The sequence below is a fragment of the Puma concolor genome, chromosome D4 (genome assembly GCF_028749965.1).
Source record: "Puma concolor isolate L17-30 chromosome D4, mPumCon1.1.hap2, whole genome shotgun sequence".
Classification (NCBI taxonomy): domain Eukaryota; kingdom Metazoa; phylum Chordata; class Mammalia; order Carnivora; family Felidae; genus Puma; species Puma concolor.
In genome coordinates this window covers 19,937,974-19,962,192 of record NC_141679.1, presented here as the reverse complement: position 1 = coordinate 19,962,192, position 24,219 = coordinate 19,937,974, and the positions used below count along the sequence as shown (strand labels likewise).

General features: G+C 41.2%; 1 protein-coding gene across 3 annotated transcripts in view; it reads left to right on the top strand.

Annotated features, from left to right (window-relative positions):
* The window catches only part of LOC147574746 (uncharacterized), a 105,838-nt gene that overhangs the window by 1,801 nt on the left and 79,818 nt on the right, over nucleotides 1-24,219 (top strand). For 2 of the 3 annotated variants that reach the window (XM_086685051.1, XM_086685050.1), the window contains exon 2: nucleotides 16,273-16,386. The exons of the other annotated variant lie outside the window; for it this stretch is intronic. The gene's annotated coding sequence lies outside the window, so the exon portion shown is untranslated. The remainder of the gene's footprint in view (nucleotides 1-16,272; nucleotides 16,387-24,219) is intronic. 3 annotated transcript variants of the gene reach the window in all.

Sequence of the window (24,219 nt, the reverse complement as noted above, 5' to 3'; positions counted from 1 at the left end):
CAACACTGATCTTCTCTGGACCTGCTTTCAGAGCAATGAGTTTGTTGGATCCAGTCCTGTCTTATTTTAACTGTCATGTGCTTCCCATTTCTTTTTTTCCACTCCCATAAGCTGTTCACAATGGCTCTTCCAAATCTCCTCCACTCTTCTCGTGTCACCACTAGACTCTGTGTCCCTGCTCTCTGACCTGAAGAGGTATGAGGAGGTATGATACCTCTTATTTCAGTGGGAAAATAGGTTTTCAGACACAGACTTCCTCATCTTTTTAAGTTTGTTTGTTTGTTTGTTTGTTTGTTTAGAGAGAACGAGCGGGAGAGGGAGAGAAAGAATCAAAGCAGGCTCCCCGCTGTCAGAACAGGGCCTGACTCAGAGGTCAAACTCACCACCGAGGAGATCATGACCTGAGCTGACATCAAAAGTCAGCGGCTTAAATGCCTGAGCCACCCAGGCGCCCCTCTTCATCTTCTCTCCACGAACTCTGGCTGCCTTCCAGCCCGTGCTCTGTAGTGCAGCCACCACCACTTCCTGTTCAAATCCTTCCATGACTTCCCGTTGCCCTTAGCATAAAGGCAGCCCTCCTCACAATGGTCTAAAATACTGCTCCTCAGTGTGGAGTCACAGACTAGCTGCTGGGTGAGAACTGCTACTGTTTTATAAGATAAAGAGCTTGCTTCAGAACGTAAATCAAGCCTGCACCAAACATACTCATTCGTTCAGCATGCAAGACTTTCTTGATGAAAGTGGCAGTGTGCGAGTTACATTCGAGAACAGGCTCCTTATCTCATTGCACACTGGCACTTTGAGTGCCCTGGTCTACAGGGCACTGCATCCCCTGAGCATGATGGGGGCATGATCTCTGCAGTCTCATCCTGCACCCTTTTGTATTCAAGAATCTGGCCCACAGTGGACTCCTTTCAGGCCTACATGCTTCATGGCTCATTGTCCATGCTCTTCCCTCTACATGAAATATCCTTCCCTCTGGTCTGTATGTGCTTAATGTCTCTTCATCCTTCTCAGCTCATGTATCACATTGTCAAGGAAGCATTCCCTTAACCTACTCAACTCATCAGGCCCCCTGGCCTGAGCTCTCCAAACACCATGTACCTCTTCTTCATTCAGGCCTTCATCACATTTCACAGCCGTTTTAAGATAGATATTGACTATAGGGTCCGTCAGGAAGCGATCACATTGTTTTACTTCCTCTTGCATCTCCGGGGACTAGCGCAGTTACTACATGCTACATGTCACGGAAGCACTAGTTATAACACTTGTTGAATGAACAAGTGAATGGACCTAATCAATGAGCAAGCCCTGGCAGTTTTTCCCTTACAGCATGCCTGATACTCCTTCGTTCTATCTGCCTTGCCATTACTCCAATTCCACTATTTATTATTTTACGTGTGGATTATCATGCTTGCTTCAGAGAATACCACATTCAGGCTCAACTTAACTTCATTTATTACACCTCCCAAGGTTCATAGATCATGCTGTTGCCCTGTTCCAAACCTTCCATTGATGCATCTTGCCAACACAGTAAAGCCCAAATGTTTAAGAATGACATTTAAAACTTTCCGTAACCTGGCTTTAGTTTCACGTTCTGGACTTTTTTTTAAAAAGTTTAAAAAACTTTTTTAAGTTTTTTATTTATTTATTGAGAGAAAGAGAGAAGGAGGGAGAGGCAAAGAGAGAGGGACAGAGAATCCCAAGCAGTTTTTGTGCTGTCTGCACAGAGCCTGATGCGGGGCTCCGTTCATAAACTGTGAGATCATGACCTGAGCTGAAATCAAGAGTCAGATCCTTAACCAACTGAGCCACTCAGGTGCCCCTCCAGACTTGTTTTTAATCGATGAGTCTAATTATCTCTACATCTTTGCTCCCTTCCAGCTCGTGTATTATAATATTAAAAACTCTTGTAGTCACCACTCTTATGTCTCCTTCTCTGGGAAAACCTCACTGAGAATCCAAGCAAGATATGGATCCCTTCTCTTCTCTGAACTTGCGAACAGTTTAGTAGGATACGTCTGGAGCTGCCATAAGGCATCTACATTTTATCTTCGCCGCTGGTATCTAAGCTCTCATAGAGTGCGGATACAACTCTGTGCTCTGTGCACTTCTTACCATGGTGCTATACACATGGTCAACCTGGTCAGTAAATATTTGGTGAATGAATGGATGAATGAATGAATGGATGAATGAAATGAGTTCCCCAGCCCTTTCTCTCCTTCTCTACTTTTCAAGGTTCTGTAGTTACACTTGGACAATAGGCTGCTTCATAGCAACATAATAACTAAGCTCACAGAGCGTTGCAAATAGTTGCTAAGAGCATCCCTCCACCACTTAAGAACAACTTGTTCTCCCTCTCTAATGGAGAGAGCAGGTTTCCATACTTATTAAGTGCCTTTGTTTACTTGGCATTGAGAGACACTGGGGGCATCAGTGCTCTACTTTCAGTGAAATGCCCATTTTGATTGTAATTTTCCCCTGTGAATAACAGCTAGCTAAAAAGATGTTCCTGTACAATTTTTCATCCTTTTATATTCATAAAAAGCATCTTAACTACATACAAGCAGAAAATAAATAGAACTCTACTTTATATTTAATAAAAGTTTAGGGAGATGTCTTTATGGCACATTACCAGACTTGTTTGGGGGAAACTTTAACCATGTGAAATATTCTGGAGAGGCACCAAGAGTTCAAGAATTCTCAAAATCTGAGTACGCAGTTGCCTCATATATAGGCACAGTGGTAGCCATCTAGGTAACAGTAATTTGGAAGATATTCTGTTAGTCCACTCATACTGTAATAATGTGGAAGAAAATCATCCTAAAGCTCAGTGACATCAACAAGAATTTGGGATTTTTTGATTTGAGGATTAGCTGTAGTGACTCTGTTTTAGACCTCCAGATGTCTAGTTTTGCTCCATGGTTGGGTCCATTTGAGGTCTGTCCCACATATCTGACTCAAGGGCCCAACCGTGGGGCAGCAGCTCCTAAGGCACACTCTTCTCACCTTGGCCACTGAAACACAAGAGGAGAGCCCACTTAAGCCCATTTAAGACCTCTGCTGGCATCATATCCCCTCACATTCCACTTGCCAAAATGGCAGGAGACAATCAATATAAGTACTGCTATTGAGCATTAAGCATAACTGCTGCTTCTAGAATGAGAAGTAAATGAGGGTTACACAGGAAAGAGTATCACTTCTAATGGCTGTGTGCTCTGACAATGCAGGTATCAGTCCTATAAATGACAGAGAAGGATTGAACAAACACCAAATGAAGTTAAAAGTGTTTTCAAGCATTGTTTATTAAACATAACATTGAAATTGCAATTCCGAGTCTGTTCTATGAGTCATATGGAATAGGACGAATGAGAAATTATGGATTATTATAGTTATAACATCTACTATGAGCTAGGGCAATAGGGTTCTCAGGATGTAAGAAAAAGAATACGGAGATAATATAGAGGAGGTTTACTTAAAACTGGAGTGCTGAATTAGGATTAGAATTATCTGTAATTCATAAAGTATTTTAACCGTATTTATATTTATATAGAAATTTAGGTCAATTTCTGTATAACTATAAATTTATATAAAACTATATACTATCTATGTATATGATTAAATATAACAAATATATGTCATATATATTTGTCACACACACACACACACACACACACACACACACACACACACACATCCTATCTCTGTCTGTGAATAGGCCTAGAACCAGTGACCAACCCGATAGCAAAAGACATCCATAGGGCCCAGATTATGGTCTTGATATGGCTGATTTCAGGTCTGTGGTGCATCTGTGTGAGATGAACTTGGAAAATTTTGTGATACCAAATGACAAGTTATCAAAGAGTACTAAGGTCATTTCAAAAGGATTCAGGAGCCAAATGTGCAGAGGCTCTCTGTGGACAATAGAACATTTTGAACTTCAGTAGGATAAAATTACAATGAATTGAAACCCATCAACTATGTTTAAATCCACAGGTTTCTATGGATACCAACAACAACAAAAAAAAGTCAACGTATGAGGGTAATTGGGAAACATTCATCATAATGAAAATGGATTTTTTAAATAGTAGGGGTGGGATTGGGTGGGGTGGGAGAATAACCAAGTTTTTATCCTGCCTTTCCATTGTGAACTATATCATTGTGTAACCAAATTATAGATGAGGGGATAGATCTCTTCATAAAAGTATTTCTGCCAATAAATGGAAAAGAAGTGATCAAGTTGGAATATCACAATTTTGCAGTCTCTGATAAGTTCATGTTGGGATCTGGCAGAATTCAGAAATGCAAGATTAACTAGAAGAAATGGGGGTTCTGGTGATTGAATGAAAAAGTTGTGTATTCACTGAGTATCAGCGGCTGCCAATATCACATAAAGAGAGATAACCAGATATTATCTGAGGAAATAATACACCACAGTCTATAGTCTTCCCAAAAGGACTGATCAGTTTCTTATTTTGTAGGAAATATAGAGGACAGAGGAACATGTGTAGCTGCACCATGAACATGTACTCAGCAAGATCCATATTGTGGGGAACTCTACAGGTCAAGTGGCCTGCATTCTTCAACAGATAGATTGAAGGGCAGTAAAAAGATGGAAAAATGACTTACAGATTACAAGAGAAAAAGTCATTATTTAAAACAAGAAAACTAAACCATGCTGTCTAGTGAGGCAAACTTGGATGATACATTTATAAAGAAATTTAAGGATGAGTCAATTATAAAAGTCAGGAAAATGATTACTTTTTAGAAGAAAGAAATCATAATTATATCAGGACACAAGGAGGGGCTTCAGGCAAAGTACTATTTCTTCCATTGGGTGTGATTACAAGGGTACTTGTCTTATAAGATCTTTAAGCTATCTATTTACCTTTTGTGGTTTCCTGAGTCTGTAACTTATAACAAAAATGTTTTAAAAAATCAAGCACCGGGGCGCCTGGGTGGCGCAGTCGGTTGAGCGTCCGACTTCAGCCAGGTCACGATCTCGCGGTCCGTGAGTTCGAGCCCCGCGTCGGGCTCTGGGCTGATGGCTCAGAGCCTGGAGCCTGTTTCCGATTCTGTGTCTCCCTCTCTCTCTGCCCCTCCTCCGTTCATGCTCTGTCTCTCTCTGTCCCCAAAAAAATAAACGTTGAAAAAAAAAAAAATCAAGCACCTAGGAATAAATATAACAAAAAGTATGAAAACTCTACACAGAAAACTGAAAAACTTTACTGAGATAAATCAGACATAAATAAATGGACTGGTATATCATGGGTCATTGATTGCATGATTCAATATTGTAAATCGGTAATCTTCAAACTTTCTACAGATTCAGTGCAATAGGAATCAGAATTCCTTCTGTAAATTGACAAGCTGAATCTAAAATTTACATGGAGACTTTTTTAAATTATTTTTTAAATTTTTAAATACTTAAAAAATTTTTTAATTTTATTTAAATCCAAGTTAGTTAACATATAGTGTAATAATGGTTTCAGGAGTAGAATTTAGTGATTTATCACTCACATATAATACCTAGTGCTCATCCCAATAAGTGCCCTCCTTAATGCTAATCACCCATTTAGCTCACCCCCCCCCAACCTCCCCTCCAGCAACCTTCAGTTTATTTTCTGTATTTAAGAGTTTCCATCCATGTTGTCACAAATGGCAAGATTTCATTCTTTTTTTTTTTTTTAAGTTTATTTATTTTTGAGAGAGAGAGACAGAGTGTGAGCAGGGGAGGAGCAGAAAGAGAGGGAGACACAGAATCCAAAGCAGGCTCCAGGCCCTGAGCTGTCAGCACAGAGCCCGATGTGGGGCTCGAACTCATGAACCCTGAGATCATAACCTGAGCTGAAGTTGGACGCTCAACTGACTGAGCCACCCAGGTGCTCCAAAATCTCATTCTTTTTGATTGCTGAGTAATATTGCATTTTATACATACCCCATCTTTATCCATTCATCAGTCGATGGACATTTGAGCTTTTACCATAATTTGGCTATTGTTGATAATGCTGCTATAAACATTGGGGTGCATGTGCCCCTTCGAATCAGCATTTCTATAGCTTTTGGTTAAATACCTAGTAGTGCAATTGCTGGCTCATAGGGTAGTTCTATTTGTAATTTTTTGAGCAAACTCCATACTGTTTTCTAGAGCAGCTGTATCGGTTTGCATTCCCACCAGCAGTGCAAAAAGGGTTCTGCTTTCTCTGCATCCTCGCCAATATCTGTTGTTTCCTGAACTGTTAATTTTAGCTGTTCCTCTCAGAACAGAGGATTTTAAAATTATTTTGAGAAAGAGAGAGAGAATGAATGAATGGATGAATGGGGGAAAGGAGAAGAGGGGGAGAGAGAGAGAATTTTAAACAGGCTTGGTGCTGAACATGGACGCGGGGCTCGATTCCATGATTCTGTGATCATGACCTGAGCCAAAATCAAGATTCAGATGTTCAACTGACTGAGCCACCTAGGCCTTATTTGGAGATTCTTAAGGTCAGTCATATTAAGGCATGAAAAAGAAGAACAAAGTTGGAGTACTTAAACTACCAGACAACATGACTCATTAAAGGTATGATAATTAAAACAATGTGGTATGATACAAGAATAGAAATAGAGCAATGGAAGAAAACAGAAGGTTTTGTCCCTACCCAGAGAGATAAGGTCACTTCATTTATGACAAAGATGACAATATAATGGATAAAGGATTTTTTTTTCAATAAATGCTTATGTGTCATTTGTGGAAAAAAATACTGATCCTTCTCTCACTCCATATACAAAAGTCCATTCCAGGGGCACCTGGGTGGCTCAGTTGGTTAAGCATCCAACTCTTGGTTTCAGCTCAGGTCATGATCTCATGGTTCATGAGATGCAACCCCATGTTGGGCTCTGCACTGACAGCGTGGAGCCTGCTTGGGATTCTCTCTCTCCCTCTCTCTCTGCCTCTCCTGCTGCTCATACACTCTCTCTCTCAAAATAAATATTAAAAACAAAAAACAAAAAAAAACCCCAAAGTCAACTCTAGATGGATTGTTGAACTAGATGGTCAACAAAATGATCACTAAAGAGTGGAAAGGCAAATCAAAGAATGAGAGAAGATTCTTTTGATATCTACTTCTGGCAAGAAGTTGGTTCCAGAAAAAGTAATTGATTCCAGAAAAAGACAACCCAACAAAAAAATAGGCAAAGCTTGAATAAGCACTTCACAGAATAGAATATGCAAAATCACCAAAATAAAACAAAACAAAATAAAACACCATGACAAAGTGCCCATCCTAATGAGGGGAGTGAAAATTAAGTAATTTAATTAAACATTTAAAACACGAATTAATCAGGTATATTAAAACCATAACGGGATGCCACTACATGTGCACCATAATGGTCACGTTGAAAATGGAGCTGATGAAGATGGGGAGCATCTGGAAGTCCCGTGTGCTGCTGGTGACCTGGCCATTGCAGGTCATTGACCAGGCCATTGCACTGCTAGTATACACTCAGGACATGTGTGTGTATGTATGTCCCAAGAGACATGCGGAAGAGTGTTCAAAGAAGCACTATTTAAATAGCCCCAAACTAGAAATAGCTCAGGTATCTATCAAGAGCAGAATAAATAAATTGTAACTTTATGCACTAGAAGACAACGAAAGTGAATTAACTCTTGCTGCATGCAAAAACACAGCTGAATCACAAATTTAATGCTGAGTGAAAGGAGCCTGATGCAAATGCGTGCATACCACATATTATCTGTTGCTCCATCACAGATTACCACAACATTTAGCAGCTTAAAACATGCATTTATTTATCTCAGATTCTGTGGCTCAGGAGCCCAGGTGTGGCTTAGGCGGGTGCCTCTGCCTCAGTGCTGCCATTCAGAGTGTCAGCTGGGGCTGTCATCTTGTTTGAAAACTGAACGAGGGAGGATCTGCTTCCAGGTGTGCTTGTTTTGTCCTGGACAGGATTCCTTCTTCGCAGGCGACTAGGCTGAGAGCCTCAGTCGTTCCCTGGCTGGGTCTGTGACCTCCTTGCTGCAGAGTCTCTGATAGTACAGCTCATGACATGGCAGCTGTCTTCTATCAGAGGGAGTAAGAGGGAGGACAAGGTAGGATCTTTGTAACCTAGCCTTGAAAGTGCCGTCCCATCACTTTTGGCGCATTCTGTTGTTATAAGTCACTAGTTCCAGGCCATACTCAAGGGGAGGGAATTACACAAGGACATCAATACCAGGAAGTAGAGGTCAATGGAACTCATTTAGAAGCTGCCTACCACCCGATGTGATTCCATTTTTAAAGTTCTGAATCAGGTGAAATAAATCCATGATGATAGGCTCAGGATTGTGGTGGATCTTGATGGAGCTTTGGGTTGCTAGTAATAGTGCAAAGATCTGGTTACACAGGTGTTCTTTATAAAAACTCATTGATACTTCTTTTTTTATGTTTATTTATTTTTGGGAGAGAGAGAGAGTAGGGGAGGGGCAGAGAAAGAGGGAGAGGGAGAGAGAGGGAGAGAGAGAGAGAGGAAGAGAAAGAGAGAGAGAGAGAGAATCCCAAGCAGGTTCAGTGCTGTTCATGCAGGGCCTGATACAGGGCTTGAACTCACTAACCGTGAGATCGTGACCTGAGCTGAAATGAAGAGTCGGACACTTAACCGAGTGAGCTACTCAGGCGCCCCAAAACTCACTGATATTTCTAATTTGTGCACCTGTTCCCAAATGCATGTTACATTTCTATTTTAAAATGTACTGAAAAATAAAGAATTAACTTTCTCCCCTACAGACTCATCCTGTTGATAAACAGTTTTCATTTTCCATAATCATGGTCTCTCCCCCTCTCCTGGGCCAGGCAGTAAAATGCAAACCAATTTATACTCTGCCACTTAAAAGCTGACAATTTAGCAAAAGTGCAGGCAGCATTGTGTTTGGAAAAGCTAAAGAATGAGGAGTCAGACTAAAGTTCAAATCCAAGTTTCTGGGTATGCACCCTTGGTCTTTATTTTCCTCATCTGTATTATTATGCATCAGAGGATTGCATGGCAAACTAATAACTGGAAATCATACAATATACACCTTAAAGTTCCTCCAAAGGTATATGACTTAAACTTCCTCCAAAGATTCATAATAGTTTCTAATTGCAACACCTGTTCAATTTCCTCACATTACTATGGCCTTTGTGCTCAGTTTGGCCTGACTCCAGATCTCTGCTCATCCTCACCCAGACAGAATAATCTTAGGTGTAACTTTAGGTAGATTGCTCTACCTTTCCCTACATGTCTTCATCCTAAAACAGTGATCCTCTCTTGGTCAGCCTCAGAGAATATACTCACACACAGATCTGAAGAAGCTACTTACTTGCTTTATTTTCTTCTCAGATATTTTCTTTTAGGAATCACTGATTAATCAAAAGGCAAGTGGTTAAATGAATTACCCCATATCCACTTTATGGAATGTTATGTGGCCAATAAAATATGTAGCAAATCTGCATATGTTGATATAGCAAGCTATCCAAAATATATTTGAAAGTGAAACAGGTGAGATGTAAAATGGTCAGAAAACACTATGCCCACAGAAATGTAAGATGTGTGAGAGCAGGGGCTCCGGGTGGCTCAGTCGGTTAAGCGACGGACTCTTGATTTCAGCTCAGGTCATGCTTTTACTGGTTCATGAGTTCGAGCCCCGAGCTGGCCTCCTGTGCTGACAATGCAGAATCTGCTTGGGATTCTCTCTCCACCTCTCTCTCTGCCCCTTTCCACTTACGCACATGTGCTCTCTCTAAATAAACATTAAAAAAAAAGATGTGTGAGAGCAGAGACCAAGTCCATCTTACATATCTGCAGCCTCTAGTGGACACACAGTGGGCACTCGTAAATATTTGTGGACTGTGAGAGCACAGAAAATGACCTGGAAGAACACACATCAAATCGAATTGATATCAGGGTTACCCTTCTCTGGAGGAGCACTTTTTGTTTGCTACATTTCTGATGCTTCAGGTAGTTTTATTAGGATGTATTTATGTTTTATGCTTTCTGGCACCTAGGGTGCTTGGCCCTGCAGCGGTCAGCACCTGTGTCTCCCTGTTACTAGGGTGACTTCAGGCTACCAGAGACAGCTTTGCTTGTGGCCTGGGGAGCCAGACGTGACTGGTGGTTCCTGTTCCTGTCCCCACCCAGCTTTTAAGTAACTGACAGATGCAGTGTACAGACTCCCACAGTCTAGCCTTGCTTGAGCAACTCAAAGGCATGCATTTTGATTCTATACAGCTCCCCTGTGATTCACCCTTAAGTGACTTCATTGACTTCAGGGGACTTTCCTTGAAATTGCACTTTCCTTCTGGCCTCCTTCCAGTTCCAGCTCCCCCAGATTGTCTTAAAACAGCTTCCCTCTCAGAGTCTGCTTCTGGGGACCCAGTCTAAGTCACTTGTTAATTAAAAACAATAAAAACATTGGTGCCTATTAGAGGATGAGGCAGATGACCTTCTCACCTCAAACTTTTCACACAGCATAGCTTTAAGTTAATCAGGAAAAATGTCCAGGCACAGCTCCATAACTTACAGGGCCCAGGGCAAAGTGAGAATGGGGAGTCCTTTGTTTGAAAAGCAAGAGAAAAGTGGTGTTAACAGTACTCAAATATAAAACCTTTTCCTTTTTTTCCCCTCAAAGTCTCTGTCTTTCAACTTGTCAGGGTATTTTTTATTTGCTTTTGACCGTTGTTCTAAGTGAAGAAAAATTAAAATTTTGCACGATTAGCATGAATTTTATCGTTCACTTTTATACTGTACAAGGTGACTTTTAAGTGCAAATGTAAGAGCTTTTCATTTAAATGCAAAATTACCAAATTACACAATTTAGCCTTCATAGATGATATATGCATATGTAGTTCTTTCTTACCTATGCTGTGGAAGCGCTGCACAAACCTAACTGAGCAGTTGCTTTAAGTTTATTTATTTTGAGAGAGAGAGAGAGCGTGTGAGAGAGAGAGAGACTCCCAAGCAGGCTCCATGCTATCAGTGCAGAGCCCAACTCGGGGCTCGATCTCAATGCAATGAACCGTGATGTCATGACCTGAGCCAAAATCAAGAGTCGGACGCTTAACCAACTGAGCCACCCAGGGGCCCCGCTAAGTCAACAGTTTTAATTTCACTTTTTGACAGGTACATTTTCTCCCCTGATTCCTACCTTCAGCTCATCGTTGTATGAAAAGAGCCGAAAGGAGAAAGAACTATGGGCTGCCCTATCTTTCCTTCTGTGTTATCATTGCCACTAAGCACTTGACTAATACAGGGAAGTAATTGAATAAGGAAGGCTAGGATAGATAGGTTCCTTGGTCGTTCATGTTTCTTAGAACCCCATTGCCTTCCCTGTGTCCGAAGGACTTTGGTGAGCGTGTAAAGCACAGCCTCTAGGGGCCGTCAGCACCTCTGCGTACTCGGATGTTCAGGTACTGGGTACCGGCTCTTGCTCAGCTGCCACCACTGCAGGCCCACCTGAGTGCTGTGCACATGGGGCATTGTGACTGCTGTGCATGAATGGGGCAGCAAGAACAATGGGCATGCGATTGCACGGGCTACTCTTACATGCCTGTTCCACTGTCCCATAAACTTTACTTAGAAAACACAAGCTGAGAAATAAAATTAAGAATTTCAAGAAAGATGACAATAGAATATTAAACCAAGGTAGGGGGTTCTGAGTGTGGGACTCTGGCTGACTGCTCATGAAGGTAGCCCTGGCTCTCCAAGGCCCAGGCCCTGCTCAGTCCTGTGGACGGTTAACCCACACATCTCTTGGTTTCTGGTTTTGGTGTACTTTAGGGCAGCTAGGGCTTCTGTGTTGGCACACCACTCTTGTTTCAGCACTTAAGAAATTTATTTCAGACCATCTTTATTTTCTTTTGAGCTGAGTAGGACATATAAAAGTAGATTTGCTCCGGTTTACCCAGGATTTGGTATTTTGGTATTTTGTGATGGGAGAAACCTTCTTGTTAAATTCATGGAAATGGAAATCAGAGTACATTTTTTTTTTTGTCTACTTATTTCACAACAATCCAAGTCTTTCTCAGGTTTCACAAACCTCTGAAGAATGCTTGTTTTTATCTTGGATGTTTCTTAAATGAATTTTAGTTATCAGAGTAATTCATGCACTTTGAAATGTCAGATTTTGCTAGAAATCTTATAACCAAAAATATAAGTCCCTTCTCCCCCACCTCCATCTATCTCAAGTCCTGCTTTGCAAAGGTAGTGGCTTTAAATTCCTGCAGTCATTTCTTGCAGTGTTAATCTCCATATTTTTAAATAGTATGCTTTTAATCATTATTTTATTGAATCATCAGTTTTAGACCTTACAACATCGTCCTCTTACAAGGGAAACTGAGAATACTGCTTTCACCACCAGCCCTGTTTTCCCATATCCTCATAATACAGTTACTTTATAATATATGGTTAAATCAGTATTCAGTTTTTACATTATTATTATACATTATGACGCATGGCACATCATTGTACATTGCAAACATAATATTCAGTAAATTGTATTCTTTACATGATTACATGTGACCAGATAAATATTGTTAACTGTTGTATCCAGTAGGATACTATAATTGTGTTAAATTTCCAGGAAAATGTTTTGTTCTTTATGCAGGAAATATATTTTAAATTTACACATATTATTTTTAATTGATCAGATTTCCTTTGTATCCTAAATTTCATGCCCATTTGCTATGTGCTCAAGACCATCAAGCAATCATTGCCTTTATTCCCCTGAAGACAGCCCTCCATCCTCGTATTCAATATGGACTACTTGTTTTCTGAATCTGCTGCAAAGTTGCCCCCCAGGGGCTCCCATTCCATGCACTCATATTCCAGGACCCCATTTCCTGTATGCTAAGTTATACTTTTTCTTGTTTTTCTCTCTCACTTTAGTGGTGACACATCCTCCAGGAGTTTCCTAACACTAAGGAAAAGGGAAGTCAATTTTCGGAGACCTCAAATGTCTGAAAATGTTTTTTTTTTTAATATTTATTTATTTTTCAGAGAGAACACAAGTGGGGGGAGGGCAGAGAGGGAGATACAGAATCCGAAGCAGGCTCCAGGCTCTGAGCTGTCAGCACAGAGCCTGACGTGGGGCTCAGACAACCATGACAGCATGACCTGAGCCAAAGTCGGACACTTAACAGACTGAGCACCCCCCCGAAAATGTTTTCATTCTCTTTTTCTCATGATCGTTTGTCAAAGTAGAGAATACGGGTTTGGAAAGAATTTTCTGTTAGGATTTTGACAGCATTCTTCATGACCTGGCTTTCATAGCTGCTATTGAGAAATCCCATGCAATTCTGATTTCCCTATGTGGCTTTTCTTCCGATACTGTAAGTAATTCTCTTTTTATTCCAGCTGGGTTCTTTGAAATTTCCTGTGGAACTGCCTGATTGTGGATCTTTCATTTTTGTTCATAGTACTCAGTGGCCTTTTTATGTTGATAAGCTCATATGGTTTCTGACCACACCATATGATATGTTTATAAAATAATTTTTCTCGGGGTTCCTGGGAGGCTCAGTCAGTTAAGCATCCTGCTTTTGATATTGGCTGGGGTCATGATCTCCCAGTTGTGGGATTGAGCCCTGTATCGGGCTCTGTGCTGAGCATGGAGCCTGCTTGGGATTCTCTCTCTTCTCTCTCACTGCCCCTCCCTGCTCTCGCGATCTCTCTCTCTCTCTCAAAATAAATAAATAGACTTTAAAAAAATAATTTTTCTCCCTTCTGTCTTCTGGAGGACTTATTCAGTTGGATTCTTGTCTTTTTGGGCTAAGCCTCTAGCTTCTAATCTTTTCTCTTTCTGTCTTTTAGTTCACTTCTTTGGGACATTTCTTTAAAGATTGTCTTCTGTCCTACCTATGAACAATTTTCCAATTTTCAAGTCTTTATCTTCCGTGTTTTAGGATTTTCTCAAGTGTACAGTGAACTTTGGATTTCTTCCCATCTTTAGAATAAGACCTTAGGTATATGGAGACTCTGTGCACCAATGTGTAATTTACTTCAGAGGAGTTGGGTAGAAAGCTTCTTTTTGGGACTGGACGCTCAGATACCTGTATCTGGAGGGCTTTTCTCTGGAATTTAAAATTTTCATGGGTAAGGCCCACTGATGTCCTGTCTTGGTTTCTGTAACTGTCTTGGTTGCTGGAGTTTTTAAAGCAATATTGGGTGCTTGAGGTATGTGCTAAGAGGGGAACTCCCATTCTGAAGGCACTTTCAGGTAATCCCTGCACCTCACCGCATACTCTGCTGTACTTGGATCCCTGAGCTCAAAGTGATAAATTTTTCCAGTGATAAATTTTATCACTTTTCCAGTGATAAATTACCAACCGTCCACTCTGCTTGAGGCAGGGTGCAGGGATGGGGAGGAGGTAGAAGGAAACCAATTTTGCTGTTCAGTGATGGGTAGAAGCCCTTCAGTTAAGGAAGGGGGGGAGGGTGCATCTAATTACCCAGATCTGGAACTAGTCCCTTATTTATAGCCTCCTTCATTCCCACTTATTTCTTATTTGGCATCTCTAAGGCCTGAGTCATCTGGTGCTTTGTGGGCAGTATTTTAAAACATTTTATTTGGAGGGGCACCTGGGTTGCTCAGTAGGTTAAGCATCCAGCTTCAGCTCAGGTCATGATCTCGTGGTTCGTGAGTTCGAGCCCTGCGTGGGGCTCTGTGCTGACAGCTCAGAGCCTGGAGCCTGCTTCAGATTGTGTGTCTCCCTCTCTCTCTGCCCTCCCTCTCTCTGTCTCTCTCTCTCTCTCAAAAACAAATAAACATTAAAAGAAATAAAATAAACAAAAAAGTTGCATGAATTTCTGTATTTTAAAAAATGTTATCCCATTACTGTGTCCCTATATTAATCTCTTTCCTGAATATTTGACAATAAGTTGCATATGTCATGGTCCCTTTCCCTGAGTCTTTCAGAATGTGTTTCCAAGATAGACTTCTCCCTCCCTCCCTTCCTTCCGTCCTTCCTTCTTTCCTTCCTTCCTTCCTTCCTTTCTGTTTAATTTTTTTTTTTCCTCCCCAAGACGGGGAGGAGGCAGAGAGAGAGAGAGAGAGAGAGAGAGAGAGAAAGAGAATCTGATTCGGGCTTCATGCTCAGTGCTGAGCCCAATTTGGGGCTCAATCCCATGACCCCAAGATCGTGACCTGAGCAGAAATCAAGAATTGGACACTTGGGGCTCCTCGGTGGCTCAGTCGGTCGAGTGGCTGACTTATCAGCTTATCAACTTTAGGAAATCACATTAATACAAATTTTATTTAATCTACTATGTATATTTCAATTCTTTCTACTAATGTCATTTCTTTCAATTCATTCTAGTAATGTCCTTTATAGCATTGTTTTTCCTCAGGTTCTGGATCCAGCAAAGATTACACAGGTATTTAAATATAATGTCTCTGTGGTTTCTCCAGGTTTAAAAATCCCCAGCCTTTCTCTGTGTTTCAGGATATTGACATATTTGAGAAATACAGGTGATGGACCATTCCTATAGTCCTTTATTCTCATGTGAAAATTTTCTTTCTAAAGCTTAGCTGTGTTTAACCTGTGAAGAACATGTGATATATGGGGTCCTGGAGCCTTTGGATTTTGGGGGGCCACAATGAGACCATAAATGCCAAAGCCAGAGATATTGGCATGTGTGGGGGAATTTGCTAAGAATCATTTTACACTGAAGAGAGAGGAGAGTAGGTGTGTCTGGAAGGGTGAGTTCTTTGGAGGATGGCTGATTTTGTGGGAGAAGACAGGCACACAAAAGAGGTTTCACCTTACATGGAAAGGAAAGGTTTGGGTGTCCTAATTGTGGATGATCTGTTAAAACTAGCAAGAGGATTGAGGACATCAAAGCAAAGGAACAATATGGTGCTAGATTTCCGCAGTGTAATATCTGAAGGAAGCTGTAGGCCTCACAGCCCCTGTAGGTGCAGGGCTGTCAATGAGACATCTCTGAGCCTCGTTTACCTCCTGCCCAACCCCTGGCCCCCTGAAAAGGGGTTCGTCAGTGGCCTGCTTGTGAGTTCCCAGCATCTAGTGATGACACAGGTAGGTGAAATATGTGTAGTTACCTCAGTCGTCTGTAGTTGGGAACTGTAGCCCAGGTGAGATGAGGGGTAGCCTCCTGTCTCCTCTCTTGCCTTCCTCAACAGGAGGATGCCGGAGGACGAGGGCAGAGGAAAGTCTTGGCAGAGCAGGGAGAGGAAGAGGACATTCCAGGGTTGGGCAAGAAATATTTGTGTCTACAAGTAACACTCAGGTCACTTTCCTGTTCCAGACGAAAACCGGATTCAAAGCCATGAACATGATGAATACTGCCTCCCGGCCGGATCCAGCTCACCTGACTGCCCATCCTTGATAACCATGCAAGAACAGCGCTGAAGGGGCTCAGGTACAAGGACATTTTGTTGAAAACTTGTCCCTGTTTCTGTGTTCTAGCAAATGTAGCCACTGTCCAGTGAACAGAGTGGGCCTTGGGTGAGGGTGTGTGTTGTAGTGTGAATGTTGCTCTGACTGTGGCTGGGAAAGCTGGGGCAAGGCCTAGAAGGAGGTTCTGTTGTGTCTAGAGTGTTGAGCTGTCTGGAAACCCATCTGAACTCAACCTAGGTCCCCTGCTGTCTGGGTATCTTCTCAAAGGTGAGGACTTCCTCACACAATCTCTCCGTCATGCCTGGCTTGGTGACTTCATGCAGGACAAAGGCATCGCCTGTTCATTTGTGATGGGAGTGTTCATGGTACAGCCATCCATGAAGGAATTTGGGGGAAAATAAGACAGAGGGTGAGGGTAAGCTTGATGGATGTTTGAGTCAGAAAGAATGAAAACATGAAAGTATGAAGAAGCGGGTGGGATGGAATTGGAATTCCTCCTTCCTACTTATCCCTGGCTCTCATCTGCCTTCTCCTGCCCTCTTCTCCACCCACCCCCAGCCTGATCCAGGCCACAGGACTTTGTGCCTGATCAGGTGAGTGTGCAGCACTTGGGTGCCATCCCAGCAGGGATGTGAATGGCTTTATATGTGAGCACAAGAAAATGTCTTCAAGCATGGATGTTGTCATGGCAGGCATTGCCCTTTCTTGGGAACGTGATTTTTTTTTCCAGCCATGTAGGATGACAGTTCACCAGATCTTGTCCTTGATGTGAACTGTTAGCTCATCAGGGTTGGTTTCCACCTTGTGAGTCTTTATGAACTTGAAGTTGCCAAAATTGGTGTTCTCCAGGGCCCCTTTGCTGATGTGGGCCTTGTCTCTTGTGCTCAGGGTTCAGTGGTGCTGGATCACCCTGGTTCCCTATTCGGCCTTAAGTCAGTGTCTGAAGGCACTGTTTCCTCATCTGTCATATGGGACACAGCCTTCTTCAAGGACTGAGTGGAACAACTGCTCTCAAAGACTCCAAAGAGGGCAAGACCACAAAGAAAAAGGCAAAGGAGGTATGGGGGTTCTTCATGAATATGTGATGAAAGAAGCCGCCAGAGCCACCCTTTGTACCAGTATTGTCTTTTACTCCCAGAAGGGTTGAAAATTCAGGGGCGGTAGGGCTCACCTGGCTCCTCCAGGCTCTCCACCTGCCCTAGCAACCTTTAACTCCTATCAAGTGGGGCAGTCTTAGAGAGCATGTACAGCCTAGAATCTGAGAAATTATTTCATTACTTTAATAATTTTTTGAACAATACTGCATACCTTTCATTGTGTTTGAGTTTTCCAACTTGAAGTTCTAAGATTTTCAGCGACCCATTAGGTGGAAAAGGCAGAACTAAAAGACTCAGGACATGAGTCTCCCATGCCAGTGATCTCTTTCATGTATTTGGGACTCAAGAACTTCTCACCAAAGGAGAGTTCATAGTTTTAAAGTTCTCAGAGACTGGCCTTTTGTTACATAGAAAGTAATTCCTGGATCCTGTTTCTTTGAGTATCTCCGTACATGCTTTTTATCTCTGATAAAAACAATCAGACAGGATTTCTATACCAGAAGGCTAGTATCAGAGAGTCCCAAATGGACAGCGGGAAATGTTTGTGGGGAAATGTCTCAGTCTTGCTCTGCTTCGGCAATTCTGTTTCCCTCCCTCCCCTTCCCCAACTCTTGCCCGTGTGGAAAAACATAAAAGTATTAAAGCTCGTTGATAGGGAGATGAGGACACTTGCACTAGGAAACATTTTCAACTTCTTTGTTCCCTCTTCCAGGGCTCATAGTTGGTATAACCTAAAGGCCATCATTCAGTTTGTTCAGAGTTGGACTGAGAGCGCAAAGAGTTGTTCCTTAGCAGTTGTCACTGACATTAGACACAAAGGGAATGGGCTCCCTGGGGTTATATATCACCATATCTCACACCCCACATCTTATGTCAGGGCAGCCAAAATGCATGAATTGGCTGCCCCTTCGGAATGAAGAGCGCACAACATTCTAAGAGCCCAGCTTCTTGGACCACAAAGTTCTTTAAATTAGCATGGGCATGTGGATAAATGCCCTAGATTGTCACTCGTTTTATTTCAAACCATATAGTGAAGTCCATTCACAGCTCTCTTTATCAACAATAGCCAAATTATGGAAAGAGCCCAAATGTCCATCAACTGATGAATGGATAAAAAAGATGTGGTTTATATATACAATGGAATACCACTTAGCACTGAGAAAGAATGAAATCATGTCATTTGCAGCAACGTGGATAGAACTGGAGGGTAATATGCTAAATGAAATAAGTCAGTCAGAGAAAGACAGATATCATATGTTTTTGCTCATATGTGGAATTTGAGAAACTTAGCAGAAGACCATGGGGGAAAGGAGGGGGAAAAATAATTTCAAACAGAGAGGGAAGGCAAATAATAAGAGACTCTTAAATACAGAGAACAAACTGAGGGTTGATGGGGGTAAGGCAGGGGAGAGGGGAAAGCAGGTGATGGGCATTGAGGAGGGCACTTGTTGGGATGAGCACTGGGGGTTGTAACTAAGTGATGAATCATGGGAATCTACTCCCAAAGCCAAGAGCACACTGTATACACTGTATTTAGCTAACTTGACAATAAATTATATTAAAAAACAATAAGCATAAATAAATGTTGTGGGAATAAATGAAAATGGAAAATGTTTTCTGCTCTTGTTGCCTTTAAGAATATACATATATTTATATTCAGGTGTGTGTGAGTGTGTGTGTGTGTGTGTGTGTGTGTGTGTGTGTGTGTGTGTACACATACACACATGCATATATACATACATGTACATATATACACAAATATATGTACATATGTATATAACATAACATACATATATATACATAACATATACACATACGCTAGCCTCTACCGAAAGTTGGAGTCTCTTCACCTTTCCCTTAAAGCTGGGTGGGACTTCCTAGCTGTCTCAGTGAGTAGAATGCAGCAGACACCAGTGAATCCCTTTCTTAGGGCTCCCACAGCAAAGTATCTGGGTGAATTAAACAACAGAAATGTATCCTCTTAACAGTTCTCAAGCATAGAATTCTGAAATCAAGACATCATCAAGATTCATTCCTTTTGGAGAGCTCTGAGGGAAAGTCTGTTCCAAGTCCCTTTCCTAGCTTCTGGTAATTGCCAGAAAACCTTGGCATTCTTGGTTTGCAGATGCATCATTCCAATCTCTGCTTCCATTGTCACATGGCATTCTTCCTTGTGTGTGTCCGTGTCCAAATTTTCTTCTTTTTCTAAGGACACCAGTCATTGGATGAGGGCTTACCCTAATCCAATATGGCCCCATCTTAATTTGAGTAAGACCCAATTTTTAAAGAAAATGGTACACATTCATAGGTACTGGGGGGTTAGAACTTAAACATGTCTTTTGAGGGGACACAGTTCAACCCACAAGAGTGAGGTTAAGTCATTTCCAAGTTTAAGTTATGAGAGGCAATCCAACCTCTCTCTGGATTTTTCTCTCTAAGGGTACTCACCTTTGTAACCCAACTACCATTTTGTGAGGGAAGCCCCAGACACAAGAAGAGGCCACATTTGGGTGTTCTGGCAAACAGCCCTGGCTAAGATTCCAATTATAGAATCACCAGTCATGTAAACTGAAAAGGCCTTCAGATGACTCTAATTCCAGGCTTTGAGCTGTGCTAGCTCTTACTGAGATGAACTGTCTGTGCTGATCCCTGTCCAAACTGCAGATTCATGAGCAAAATAGATGTCGTTGGTCTTTTAATACGTTAAGTTTTTGTTGTTGTTGTTGTTAATCCATTAAGTTTTAGGTGGATTACTGGAACATCATCCAATGTCCACGGCCCTACCCGAAACATCTGAGTCTTCTGTGCTAAGATGAAACTCTGTAATGAGAATGTGGCCTTGGGATCTGGCTGTGGGTTTATTTTGGGTTCAACAACCTTCTCTCAGGACACAGGTGAAGTAGGTTGACTAGGTAGATAGACATTATCTGTTTCAGCCTGGCTTAAATAAAATGTAGCCACGTGTTTAAAGTTTTCATTACTGACTTTGCTAGTGAGGCATCTGTCCCACTCTCTGGAGTTATAATCAGTGGCATAGAAGTGTAGCTCTGACACTTAACTGGTTGTGTGATTTGAGGCAAATTACTTTAAACTCTTCAAGCTTTAGTGTCCTCATCTGTAAAATGGGCATAATGATATCCACCTCTTTTATATAAGCTTGTAGCTCAATATCTGGCCCATTGTAAGTATTCAATAAGAAAAAAGTGATTATTTTGATTGAAAGATGAAATGTTTAAAGTTTTTTCTATGCAAGATAATCTTGTTGTTGGATGTTGTACAAATTTGTAGGACATATCCATAGTTAGTAACCAACTGTAAGACTATACTACTTTGAAATCACAATTCTTTAGGATCAAATAAGGGACAGTAAATATTTATTACAGCAATATGGTTTTTGTTGCTACAACTCACAAGGATATATTTATTAAGATTGGTGGCACTAAACCAAGAGTAACTATTAAATTGACAAGTTGAAAAGAGTTTTCTTTTTTTCACTAGCTTCAGTCCCCTTATAAAAAAGAGGCGGGGGTGGGGTGGGGGGAAGGCCTACATCAAATGCTTGGGAAATTCTAACACTCTGTGCTCCTTTTTAGTCAATCTGTGTTTTCTGATGGAAAGATTTATCCTCTCTATTTGAAACACACGTGACATGAGACTTTGAATTTTGCTGTGAATTTTGAGTTTGAAAGCTATAGGATTAGCTAGGTTTTGGGGGAGCACTTAATTGGTCCTGGAATCTCCAGTAGGAGCCAAAGCTTAATGCTTCCAAGCCATGCTGTTTTTATATGTGAGATTCTAGTCTGGTAATTTTGATTCATCCTTTTGTATATGCCAGGGACTTGGACATTTTATGAATTGCAAAATAAATATGAATTTCATCCACATAGCTCCTGGCAGAAAAGTTTCTTTCAACAAAGTCTATTTAGTTTTGTTTGTTTTATTCTCATACTTACCGGCGCATACTAAAGGGAATAATCCATTCTTATTTATATTACTCTCCTTTTTTAGAGATCCTTTCTACTTTTCACAAACTTGGGCTTTACTGGTAAATGACTTTTTGTCCCTGCATTCCATGGAAGGCTTACAGACCCTGAATGATAAGTGGAAAGTAATCAAAACCTGAACTTGCAAATCTGTGCACTTGAAAATATGTAGCCAGAGTCAGTTCTTTGTCTGGAGTCTTGATTCTGTTGCTAGGTGGCAATGTTCCCTTAACAAAACGGCGGTTAATGAGTCTGCAGTCAGATCCCTTTCTGAAACAGAAAGGAAAACACGGTCTTATTCCTTCTTCATTAGCAATTTTTCAACCAGGTTTCCTGGTTTTAGCCCACAAAGAGGCACTGGGGCTGTCAGAAATTGCCAGGCTGGAATGATCAAAACAAAATTTCTTCCTGCTACCCACTGTACCTTGCAAAACTGGGCAGCCTATGGTATAAAGCACATGGTTGTTTTCAGTAACTGTAAAAATCCACTGTAGGCAGGGATCAGAGCTGTCCCAGGCCCTAGTAAACAAGTGATATAATCTCACTTGTCCAATGACTGGTAGTAGGTATAGTATTAAGTTTACAAAAGAGCTCTAGCATTGGTTATGAAACATCTGTGGATGGTGTGCCTAAGAATCACTGAAGGTTCATTTTAAAAAAAGGAGTCAGTTTCACAACACAAGATAGGGTTGCCAGATCTAGAAAATAAAAATACAGGAAGACCAGTTATATGTGAAATTCAGATGAACGATGAATTTTTTTAAAAGTCAGGTTTATTGAAGTGTAATTTACATATAATAAAATTCACCCATTTTAGGTATACAGTTCTATACATTTTTACACATATACATCATGTAACTACTACCACACTCAAGGTACAAAATAGTTTCATCACCCCCCAAAGTTCCACTGTGCTCCCTTTTAGTCAATCCCTCACTTACCCTCCACCCCTGACAACCACTGATCAGATTTCAGTCTTTGTAAGCTTACCTCTAGAAACAACACAGTGTAAGTGGAATCATACAATATGTAGCTTTTTGTGTCTGGCTTCTTTCATGTAGCCCAATGCTTTTCAGATTCATCCATCTGGTTGTAGGTAACACTGATGGAATTATTTTATTTTATTTTATTTTATTTTATTTTATTTTATTTTATTTTAGTATGACCCATGGAATAATTGGGTCTCACTTATAATAAAAGAGTACCTGTTTTTTATTTGAAAATTTCTCTATCATTGGGCCGGGAGTGGAACTTGGAACCTGCATCTTAACAAAAATCCCTACTGTTTCCCATGCAGGTGATACTCACACTTTCAAACAGTGAGGATCTGAGGCAGTCGGGTCATGAATCTCCTTGAGATTATGCTTAATTCAGTCAAGTCTTTTACCAGAAAAATATTCATGGAAACTCAGTACTTCTCACACAATTCAGGAGGTTGCAGGATTGACCAAAGCTCATCAACTTCATGAACTCCAGAGTGAGAACTGGAGAGTTATCATGTCATGTACTTTACTGGAAAGCTCAAGTCTTCCCCAGAAGTGAGAGGAACACAAGCTTGTTTTCATTTCTCCTGCTGTTTCTACTCGTCATCTTTCCCAGTGCTTCTCAGAGCAAGGGGATTTTTCTTTTTTGTCTTTCCATAAGCTATAAGGCCTTTCCATTACTATTTAAATGTTGGTTTTATTAAAGCAAAAGTGGATTACCTATCCACATTTACCTATCACAAAAACCATACATAGTGAAACAAAAAGCTAAAATTGCAAAGGAAATTAGAAAATGCAAAATAGTAATGCATGGTCTTCCCGCCCAAAGAGGTAGCAAGGTAATAATTTTATTGAATTGTCTACATTTTTTTTTCATAGCTGTGATAATAATGTAATGATGCCTGGGTCCTACTCCAAATATTCTGATTTACTTGGTATGGGGTGTGTTCTGTACTCCGCATTTTTCAAAGTCTTCTTCAGTGACTGGAACATGCAGCTGAGTTTGAGAGCCACGGCTCCAGGCATTTGTCATGGATTTGCTCTCCAGATTCTTTCTATATTCTCGGTTGGTTGGCCTTGCAGAATGGGTCGTAGAACCCACTGGGAATCAGTTATTATCACAACTGTGCATCCACACAAAAGGGAGAAATCTAATTACTAGCTCATGCTGGAGGGATGTCTACAACTGGCCATTCATGATGAAGAATAAGGGAGCCCAGCTTGAAGAAATAAGATTAGATCTGAATGGGAGAAAATTATATGCTGGAATTATTAGATTTCACCAGAAACCCCGGGAGTGGCCTGAATTCCTGTGATTAGTGAGAGGTAATCAGGGCTGAAGAAGAAAAGCAGACAATGACTGCAACGCTCCAAGAGGAAGATGTAATAATACAGTTAAGACTCCAGGCACAAGACAGACCCAAGTCCCTGGAAGTGGTATAGGCACGCCCCAGTGACTTGCAATCCTATCTCCAACAAGCAAATATGTCAGATAGGGGTATCCTTACAAGGAGAGCCTCACTGCTCCCCTAGTCCCACGCTTTCCCAAGGCTGGCATAGGAGACTCCAGTTTGCTTTCTGGGTGTTAAGAGTTATTGCAAGTGAAACCGCTGTGTAAGTCCAAACACCAGTCCCCTAGTGTTCTCTAATCCAAGTTGCAAGGGTGTTTAAATTCAGTGGCAACCTTTAGGTTGGCCCTGAACAATGGGAAAGGGATTGAAAGAGTCTTGAGGTTTATTTTATGAGAGGTCTCAAGATTGTAACCCTCAAGAGCTCCATAATCACAAGGACT